The sequence below is a fragment of the Haemaphysalis longicornis genome, unplaced genomic scaffold, assembly GCF_048455015.1.
Source record: "Haemaphysalis longicornis isolate Haplotype H1 unplaced genomic scaffold, Haemaphysalis longicornis Haplotype H1 scaffold_7, whole genome shotgun sequence".
Lineage (NCBI taxonomy): Eukaryota > Metazoa > Arthropoda > Arachnida > Ixodida > Ixodidae > Haemaphysalis > Haemaphysalis longicornis.
In genome coordinates, this window is record NW_027526422.1 from 104,845,005 (window position 1) to 104,855,799 (window position 10,795).

Consider the following 10,795-nt stretch of genomic DNA (forward strand, 5'->3'; position numbering starts at 1 on the left):
TCAAGTCATTGGCTAGGAAGTATGCTCAGTCGTAAATTACAAACAAACGTGTCTTGTTTCGTGCACTCCATAAATACAGAGTGCACGAAAATTCCGAAAATACAAAAAATCTTTAACCATTTGGCCGACATTGTAAAATGGTGGACATATACGTAATGACAAAAAAGACGATAACACTCACGCAGTCCCTGCCTACGAGATGGATATTGTACAGCTTGCTGTACCCCAAAGTTGCCCACAAGGTAGAAAACCCAAAACTGCCATCAAGACAGTGTATAAGGCAGCCCTGAATCAACTAATTTTCCAGCCCCTCAAAGGGCCCTCGAACTGGGTCTTTATAACCCCTTTGAAGGAGCCAGAGAAACCACGCTCTTGGCAAAAAAAAAGAGCGCCTGGAAAAAAACAAATTCAAGGCGGGCTATCGCACGGACAGAGAGAGAGAGGTGGGAAAGAGGGGGAGAGGTAGAGCAAATTTAATGAACGGAAGGAAAACACAGTGAGGTCAGCCTCATCGTATAGGCTCTGGCTGGCCTGCTGCTCTGTGTGAAGGTGGAGGAAGGGGGAAATGAGCATAGATAGAGGGTGACACGTATGATGACAGAGATAGAGGTGAGGGTATAACTATATATAAGCGGCTGCATGGAAGACATCCCAGACATGTCAGCGACCCGGCGACTCTCCTTAAACTATACGCCATTGGTAAAGCTGTTATCCACCTCTCCCAACCAGCCCGTCCCCTAAATATCTATACCGACAACAAGAGGGCATGTCGACTCTTAGACTCCGGTCATATATCCCGCTCGGCGGCACACCTGTTCAAGCATATTCAAGGAACTGTGAAGCTCTACTGGATTCCTGGCCACGCCGGGGTACTGGGAAACGAAAAGGCTAATCAGCTTGCCCGAGACGCATACATCCGGGCTCCCAGCAACGGCTGCCAAAGTCCGACCTCTCTGGAGCCAACTCACCCGCAACTTCACCTTAAAGAACACAAAACAGCGAAACGACTACTCCCAGCTCCCCACCCTAACCTAACAAGACAGCAGCAAACCCTATTCCGACAAGCACAAGCCGGAACACTCGAAACACCTGCGAGGCTACATCTCATCAGATATGGCAAAGCAACACCCTTACCATCATGTTCACAGTGCAAAATTACAAATACCCAAGACCACATTCTTTGGCAGTGCCCCCAGTACATCCAAATCAGAAAACAATACACTAGAGAGTGGCTGACCTCACCTAGACGAGAAGAGGAGCAACGCGGCCTGATTGACTTCATTCAAGAAGCCGTCAGCAGAAGCCTGGACCGAGGCCTCTGAATCTCGCAGCGCTCCCTACAACTCCTCCTCACTTTCTACCTGTGAATAAAATATTCTCTCTCTCTCTCTCCTTAAACTCCCGCCACCAGCAGGAAAACGTTACCCCAACTTCTGCCTGCACAAGGTCCGGTGTCAAGCCAAGATCAAATTCCTTGAAGGAATGTTATAAAACCATGAAAACACATGTTTAGTTACACCGTTATGTGCGGTAGCACAAAAAAAAAGGTCGCAGTACACTACAGTTCGAGTACATTATTTGACAGGAAAGAATAAAGCGGAATGCGGAACCAGCCTCTTGAGTATCTGCCAGGCCGAACTATCGAATAGAAGCTTAAGCAACATTACAGACTCTCAAAAGGCGATCATACTTTTGGCTACAGACAGAATGCGTAAACGCTTCAGAAAGATTGTCGCATTCCCAATAAAGAAAGCTGGCATCCGAAGGACACCTGGCCACGAGGGGTGGGCAAGGAAATACGGCAGTCGACCCAGAAGCATGCTAATCCACATACCGCGTTTCTGACGCCACAATATCAAAAAGCCTCTCCTCCTGGAATTAAAATCGGCGCCAATATTGAATCACCTGGTTTAAAAAGTGGCAGATCATTAACACCTCACCAAGGAAGGCCTGCGAAGATATCCTGTTAAAAACTTCATGCACTAACTTTAAACCAGCTCTCCAACCAGAACCGAACCGAAAACCGCAACGGAGCGCGAATTTTCGCCCGGAACCGAACTAGAACCGAACCGAACCCATATTTTTTCCGACATTTTGTAACTGAACACGAACCGGAACGAATCGAAGGAACTGTTCCGAACCTAGTACGGAAATGGTTAGTGAAGCGGTTCAGGGAACGGTTAAAGTGAACGGAAAAATATCGATTCCGTCTGACCAACCTCGATATTTTTTGGGTCCTTGACATTTGAGTGAGGGGGACACCTCCCATGAATGCGCCAATGAACCCACGGCCCTCAGTCCCCAGCGGCTGCGAAGCAACTGACCACGGCGGTGGTCAGACCTGTGACGCAGCAGAGGGTGCTATGAATCCCTGGATCCGGACAGGCCGCCAATGGAATCTGAACCTGGCAACGTTTAACGCGCGAACCTTATCTAGCGAAGCGAGTCTCGAGGTGTTATTCGAGGTATTATAGGGCATTAAATGGGATGTAATAGGGCTTAGCGAGGTTAGGAGAGCAGGCGAAGCCTTTACGGTGCTGAAAAATGGACACGTCTTATGTTACCGGGGCCTGGAGGACAGAAAAGAACTGGGAGTGGGATTTCTAGTCAATAAAAGCATGGCTGGCAACATAGAAGAACACTACAGCATTAACGAAAGTTGGGCAGCAGGTCTTGTAATTAGGCTCAATAAGGGGTACAAGCTGAAGGTGGTGCAGGGCTACGCGCCCACATCCAGCCACGACGACCAAGTAGTGGAACGCTTCTATGAAGATGTGGAATCGGCAATGGCTAAAGTAAAAACACAGTATACTGTAGTTATGGGGGATTTCAATGCTAAAGTAGGCAAGAATCGATTGATTGTAGTGTTTAACGCGCCGACGCAACGCAGGCGATGAGGCGCGCCGTAGTGGAGGGCTCCGGATTAATTTTGACAACCTGGGGATCTTTAACGTGCGCCGAAATCTCGTAAACACGGGCATTTTTGCTTTTCGCCTCCATCAGAAAAGCGACCGCCGCGGCCGGGAATCGAACCCGCGACCTCGTGCTCAGCAGCGCAACGCCTTAGCAACTGAGCCACCGCGGCGGGCTGGAGACAAGGCTGGAATCATGCTGGAGACAAGGCAGTTGGGAACTATGGTCTGGGCTGTAGAAATAGCAGGGGGACCTACTAGTTGAGTTTGCAGAACGGAATAACCTACGCATAATGAATACCTTCTTCTGTAAACGGGAGGGTCGGAAGTGGACCTAGAGGAGCCCGAATGGGGAGCATAAAAATGAAATAGACTTCATATTATGCGATAACCCTGGCGTCGTGCAGGATGTGGAAGTACTCGGAAGAGTAAGGTGCAGTGACCACCGTATGGTAAGATCTCGAATTAGGCTAGATTTGAGGAGGGACCGCAACAAGCTAGTACGAAAGAAGCCGATAATGAGCTAACAGTAAGACGTAAAGTAGAAGAATTCAGTATAGCGCTGCAGCACCGATATTCAGCTCTTAACGAGGAAGCCGAGCTTACGACACAGGAAGCCAGCGATAACCTTACACGTATTATCACGGAGTGTGCAGTAGAAATCGGGGGCACTATGGCTAGACAGGATACTGGCAAACTTTCACAGGAGACGAAAGATCTAATTAGGAAACGGCAAACCATGACAATCTCTACCGCAGCTGACAGAATAGAACTAGCGGAGCTTTCGAAGTTAACCAATAAGCGTAAGACAACTGACATACGGAAGTATAATATGGAGAGGATCGAATACGCTGTAAAGAACGGATGTAGCCTGAAAGCTCTGAAGAGGCGTCTTGGCGTGGGGAAAAATCAGATGTATGCACTTAAAGATAAGCAAGGCAATGTCATCACAAATAGGTATAAAATAGTCACAGTGGCCGAGGAGTTCTATAGGGATCTGTACAGTAGCCAGGACATCCAGTATAATGCCGAACGAGACAGTAGCTCAGAGGAGACAGATATCCCACCAGTAACGACCGATGAAGTAAGGAAGGCTTTGAAAGAAATGAAAGGGGGCAAATCACCTGGTGAGGATCAGGTAACAGCAGACCTCTTGAAGAATGGCGGAGAAATTGTACTTGAAAAACTGGCAAACCTGTATACGCAATGCCTAATGACCGCAATGGTACCGGAATTGTGGAAGAACGCGAACATCATCCTAATCCATAAGAAAGGCGACATGAAGCACTTGAAAAATTACAGGCCGATTAGCTGACTGTCAGTCGTCTACAAGGTACTTACCAAGGTAATCGCTAACAGAATTTCTGCAACCTTAGATTTCAGTCAACCTAAAGAACAAGCAGGGTTCCGTAAACGTTATTCAACAATGGACCATATTCACACGATCAATCAGGTGATAGAGAAGTGCGCTGAGTATACTGAACCCCTATATATAGCCTTCATAGATTATGAGAAAGCATTTGACTCGGTGGAAACCCTAGCAGTCATTCAGGCATTACGGAACCAGGGGGTAGATGAGCAGTATGTAAGAATACTAGAGGATATCTACAATGGGTCCACAGATACCATCATCCTCCATAAAGAGAGCAGTAAAATACCTATAAGAAAGGGTGTCAGACAAGGAGACACAATCTCTCCAATGTTATTCACAGCATGTTTACAAGAAGTATTCAGAACGTTGGATTGGGAACAGGTGGGAGTAAGGGTTAATGGAGAATACCTCAGTAACCTCAGATTTGCTGATGACATTGCCTTGCTAAGTAACTCGGCGGACGAATTGCAAAGCATGCTTTCCGCACTGGACGAACAGAGTAGAACCGTGGGCCTGAAAAGTGATATGCAGAAAACTAAAGTAATGATCAATAACCTCGGGACAGCGCAGCGGTTTGAAATAGGTGGCGAGGCAGTTGAAGTGGTAAGCTAATATATCTACTTAGGCCAAGTTGTGCCCCCAGATCCCAACCATGAGGCAGAGATAATTAGAAGGATCAGAATGGGGTGGGGTGCATATGGAAGGCATTCTCAAATAATGAATAGCAGCCTACCATTGTCGCTGAAGAAGAAAGTGTATGACAGCTGCATCTTACCGGTACTCACCTACGGGGCAGAAACTTGGAGGCTCACTAAGAGGGTTCAACTTAAATTGAGAACGACTCAGCGGGCAATGGAGCGTAAAATGATAGGTGTAACATTAAGGGACAAGAAGAGAGCGGAGTGGGTCAGGGAACAAACACGTGTTAAGGACATATTAGTAGAGATTAAGAAGACGAAATGGACGTGGGCAGGGCATGTAATGCGAAGGCAAGATAACCGCTGGTCATTAAGGGTAACAGAGTGGATCCCTAGAGAAGGAAAGCGTTGCAGGGGGCGGCAGAAAGTTAGATGGGCAGATGAGATTAAGAAGTTTGCGGGAATAAAGTGGTCACAGTTGGCACAGGACCGAGGTAATTGGAGAATAATGGGACAGGCCTTTGCCCTGCAGTGAACGTAGATAGGCTGATGATGATGATGATGATGATGATGGCATTTGCGAATTTTTGCCGCTCTCGCTCTGAAACAATCAGGTAATTTAGGTGCACACGACAAAGCTGCAAAGCTTTCGGATCACGACAACCTAAATGCTATAAAATGTCCTTTATGCATGCATTGCGCTTTTATGTTGTTTCCATCGTAAGATTGACATCTCGAACTGAAGTTAGTAAATAGTCGACTAATGCACATTTTATATCATCCAAGGGTTTTCGATAGAAGTACTTTGAGAGGTACGACATGAGGAAGCAAGTAAACTGGTAGAAAAGAAAAGAGTGATCAACTAGTTTGATGTGAAGGAAATCCTATTGCGTTCTTCGATACCATCTCTCCCTTAGTGCTACCGTTATGCAGCCTTGGACTACCAGTGACCACTGCCGGTTCTTCTGAATTCAGTGAGCTGCCATCTTTCATCATCATCATCACCAGCCTATCTACGCCCACTGCAGGGCAAAGGCCTCTCCCATTAATCTCCAATCATCCCGATCCTGTGCCAACTGCGACCAATTTATCCCCGCAAACTTCTTGATCTCATCTGCCCACCTAACTTTCTGCCACCCACTGCCACGCTTGCCTTCTCTACTAGAACCCAATCGCTGTCACCTGCCGCCGAAGTGTCATTACCATGTTGCTGTCGCCGGTGTTGCCCGAATCCCCGGTGTAAATTTCCTCGTCTCCGGCGAATGCTGGCCTCGCGTGTAATAAGGCTGACCACAGGGCTTGCGTGTTTATAATCGGAGCCGGGTCAAGCTTCGAACCCTACCACGGAGTCAGATCCGCCAGAGATAGACGTATTACGCACACAGAAATCAGTGTTCATTGTTGCCTTGACCGCTCTGGTATCCCCGGCTCACGTTAACCTTACCAATTCGGAAGAACAGAGGTGGCTTCTGCTTCATACGAACGCATTCCCAAATACCGCTATATACCCGCCGAATCCACCATTCTTTATACCGTTCCCAAGAATTCTCTGCATGTGGCGCCCTCGTCACTCTTCCCCACATCTTCTGCGGATGTCCTAACAATTCATTTTCCCTAATTTCCTGTGATGAGCAGTGGGGGAGGCGCTGGGAAGCTCAGACATACAGCTATAAACCTCCTTGGTCACCAGAGCTGCCGGTGTCGCCGCCCGGCACAAATCAACGGTCACAACTTTCCCCTGAGCCACATATAACTCAATAAAAATGTTTGTACACACCAGGGGCGTTATTCTCGTAACTGTCCCTTTTGAAAACGTCCCCTTTGAGTCCCTTTCATCGTGACGTACTTCCGGTTAAGCAGTGGGCGTTGGCAGTAGGTTTGTTGCGCTTGCGTTACGTCACTTCCGGTTGTTTGCTTTCAGCCAATCAGGGCTCGTCAAAAGAGACACTTTTGAAAGGGACGCAAAAGGGACAAAACTTGAGAATACCGCCCCAGAGCTGTTGTTACTGGTGGTAAGTTTGTCGTTGCAGAAAAAAATATAACAAGAAAATGCCGAGCGCTCATGAGCGCGTGCTGCGCGGTGACCCCCTAGTATCCTGGTCACGCACAGTGGCTTTAGCAAAAAAAAAGGACCTGACAAAAGCCCCGTGGAGCGAGAAAATGGCGAACACTCGTGAGCGCGTGTCTCGCAGTGACCGCCTAGTCCCCAGCTCGCACAGCGGCTTTGGCAAAAAAAAAAAAAAAAGAGAGAGAAAACTCCAGCGCTGTCGTCAAGCGCTGCTGCGCATGTAAACCTGCAGCGCTAATGGTAAAGATGACAGGACACCCTGCTTGGGAGAGGTCTCCGCGGCTGGCGCCTTCTTTAGAAGCCACTATGGGTAATTGGAGACATGGCTACGATTGTGCTCAGCCTTCTCGAGACGACTTGCAGGTCCCACCACTGCTGCTTCCAGTCGATGAGGAAGAGCTGGCGGAAGTCCACAATGCTGAGGATTACTTTCCATCTACCACTCGCCCTTTTCGAGGCATATGACGACGATTACTAGCACCGCAAATATGCAATTAAACAATGATTATGAAAATTAACTATGTATGTGTCTGGCATTGCTCACCTACAACAGCTTCGCCATTCAGGTCTTGCACGTGAGTGCAAACTTCCCTGAATTTTTTTTCTCTCTCTCTTTCTCTCCGTAGCCGTTCATTCTTTCTAGCCCCTCTGTTAGCAGGTGAAAGGTGAAGAGGAGAATCGATTCCCTCTAAACGCCACCTGCCAGGATTGACAAGCGGAGGTTGACGCTGACGCCGGACAGTTTTCGACTTCTAGCACTGCTAATGCTCCCGCGGTAAAGAGGAAGCGTCGTTGTGACTACAGCTATACATTAAAAGCGTAGCAGACCAACCAATTTTCTTTGTAATGCGACAGCATTACTTGCCTCATTGAGCGAAAACACGTGCGGGCGCACGTGTGTGCGGGCGGGTGTGCGTTGATTGATTGATTGATTGATTGATTGATTGATTGATTGATTGATTGATTGATTGATTGATTGATTGATTGATTGATTGATTGATTGTAGGGTTTAACGCGCCGACGCAATGCACGCGATGAGGCTCGCCGTAGTAGGGGGCTCCGGAATAATTTTGACCACCTGGTGATCTCTAACGTGCGCCGAAATCTCGTACACATGGGCGTTTTTGCTTTTCGCCTCCATCAGGAAAGCGGCCGCCGCGGCCGGGAATCGAACCCGCGACCTTGTGCTCACAACGCCGTAGCCACTGAGCCACCGTGGCGTGTGTGTGCGTGTGGGTGCGCCTGTGTGTGTGTGTGTGCTAGCGTTTGTGGGCATGCGTGTGTGCGTCCACACCTATGTGTGCGTGTGTGTGATTGTGGGCATGGGCGTGTGGTGTGCGTGGGCGTGATTGTGTGAGTATGCGTGTGGTGTGCGTGGGCGTGCGTGTGTGTGTATGTGTCTGTGTGCGTATGCGTTTGTGGGTGTGCGTGCGTGCGCGCGTGTGGGTGTTTGTGCATGTGCGTGCGTGTGTGCTTCCCTTTGTGTTCATGCGTATGTGTGTTTGCGCGTATGTATGTGCGTGTGTGTGTGATTGTGTGCGTGGGCGTATGGTGTGCGTGTCGTGTGTGTATGAGTCTGTGTGTGTGTGCGTATTTGTTTGTGGGTGTGCGTGCGTGTGTGCGTGTCGTGTGTGTATGAGCCTGTGTGTGTGTGCGTATTTGTTTGTGGGTGTGCGTGCGTGTGCGCGTGTGGTGTGCGTGTGCGTGTGCTCGTCTGTGTGGCGACATTTGACGGTACCAAAAAGATGGCGGATGGGCAGACTCTGTGCTGTCCAGACAAAGTGCCTGCCCGCCAACGCGGCTGCCCAAGGATGCATTATTTGGAGCCGAGGTGCGGCCCGTCACTGGTGGTGGCGATGGGGGTGGAGCACAAGGCGGCACCGCGGCGGCTACGTCGAGCCGTTGTTGTTTTCCTCAATAAACCAACTGTGGCATGGGAAACTGCGGGGTTATTTTCCAAGAATAAAATTAAACTTATAGCTTTAATAATGAACTAAAATAATTTAATTAATATAAACTTGCGGCCATAAGAGTAATGCTTTCACGTCCACACACGTATTCAGCCTTATTTGTTCCTGGAAACCTTTTATTTAGCATCATTTCGTGTTCTAGTCGTTGGCCTCAGATGGGAAACATTCTGCAGTGGATTGTACTCCCAAGTTGGCCAAGTCAACATATGCAAGACAAACCTACATAATGGATTCATTTTTATGCCGACCTGATCACAGAGCGACGAAGAAACGAAAACGCAGCACTAAAAAAGTAAAGCAAAAAAAAAACACCCTTTTTATTCTCCGAACCCGTTTTCACCCGCTTGAGCCGCTTCCAATCGGTTCCAACCTGAACCGAATGGTGCTGGGGAACCGAACCCGGAACCGAACCTGAAAGGCTTGAACCCGAACCTAACCCGAACCCGAGAAAATTCCGGTTCCACACCTTGCTTTAAATCGCCAAAAACGGGAAGTCGACCACCTTCTTCCATGCAACATGGCCATGTCTGACGATATTATCAGGGGACAACTCAAACACTACACATTCCACTTCTATTGAGACATCGGAGCAGCCCGTCGCCTCAACATAGCCGTCAGCTAATTGGGTGAACGAGGAAGGAGGTACTGCCGCTGGGACTCTGGATGTTTATGTAAGTTTAAGTAACTTTATTTAGTAAGTAAGTAAATTTTCATTTAAGTAAGTTAAGTTTTCTATGCTTTGTATTTCATGGTTTTTACAATTCTGTTCGCCCAATTATCTCCATTTACGGTATTATAACGATTAAATACTTTTCCAATTGTGCATTTTTAGGCAAATGCAGGGCTTTACGAGGTTGAAGGTGTGAGAGTAGTCGGCAAAGAATGCTACGCATTAAAATGTATTGGGCGGATAAGATGGACTAAGGATGGTAAAATAGTGTGGCTGCTGTACCGACGCGTGGATGCGTATGTAGGAGGTACCCGACAAAATTGTACGCCAGACTTTCTCCCCCAAAGCACACAAGAAGATTCAACTGACCCGACAAATGTTCCAGCACCTTCCCAGAAGACGGCAAGCTTCTCGCCCTCGCTTTTGCCGCCGCTGACTTTTCCCCCGTTCGCCCAGCCCTTATCTACTCGGTTGCAAAATACGCCTGCTACCACCTCGCTCAGGGTCTCGCGTTCCCTTCTGCACTCTTCCTCCTCCATAACTTTAAAAGGCCCTTTCACGTGCACTCGATCCCTGGTCACTCAGGCCTGGCAGGGAGTGGGCGTGCTCATCAGCACGCCCCGAAAACTATTCTCTGGACCCGTGTCGACGCGCACGACACAAATTCTTGTCCTCCCGATCCCCTCTCAACCTTAGAAGACCTCGTAATTACCAGTTCCATGTTCCCTACTGTCCAATCCGGGTTTACCCAGTCGCGTATTTCCAGACGCTTCGCTGCACAGAGCAGTCACGTGGCATGTCTGTTCGCACGATGCATAACGGCAATTAAACGTCATCATTGGTTGCGCTTCAAACCTAAAGTGACCTAAAACATACAAAATCACTAATATTAAGAAAAACAACGCATAGATTTGAGTTTAAAAAAAACAGAAATTTATAAAAAACGTTAAGCAATACAAAAACTAATAGATCTTCTTGGGTTCGAACCCAAGCCGTCAGCGCCATTACTTAGAGCCCGAACGGTGGGCTCCTTTTTGCAGGCGCTCAAAATAGCGCGCGCAGTGACATCACACACCTCACGTGGGTGCTACCGGTCCCAGTAAGCAGTCATCCGGCAGGTACAAAGACACTACGCACACGCGCTCTCCTCCATTTATCCACGCGC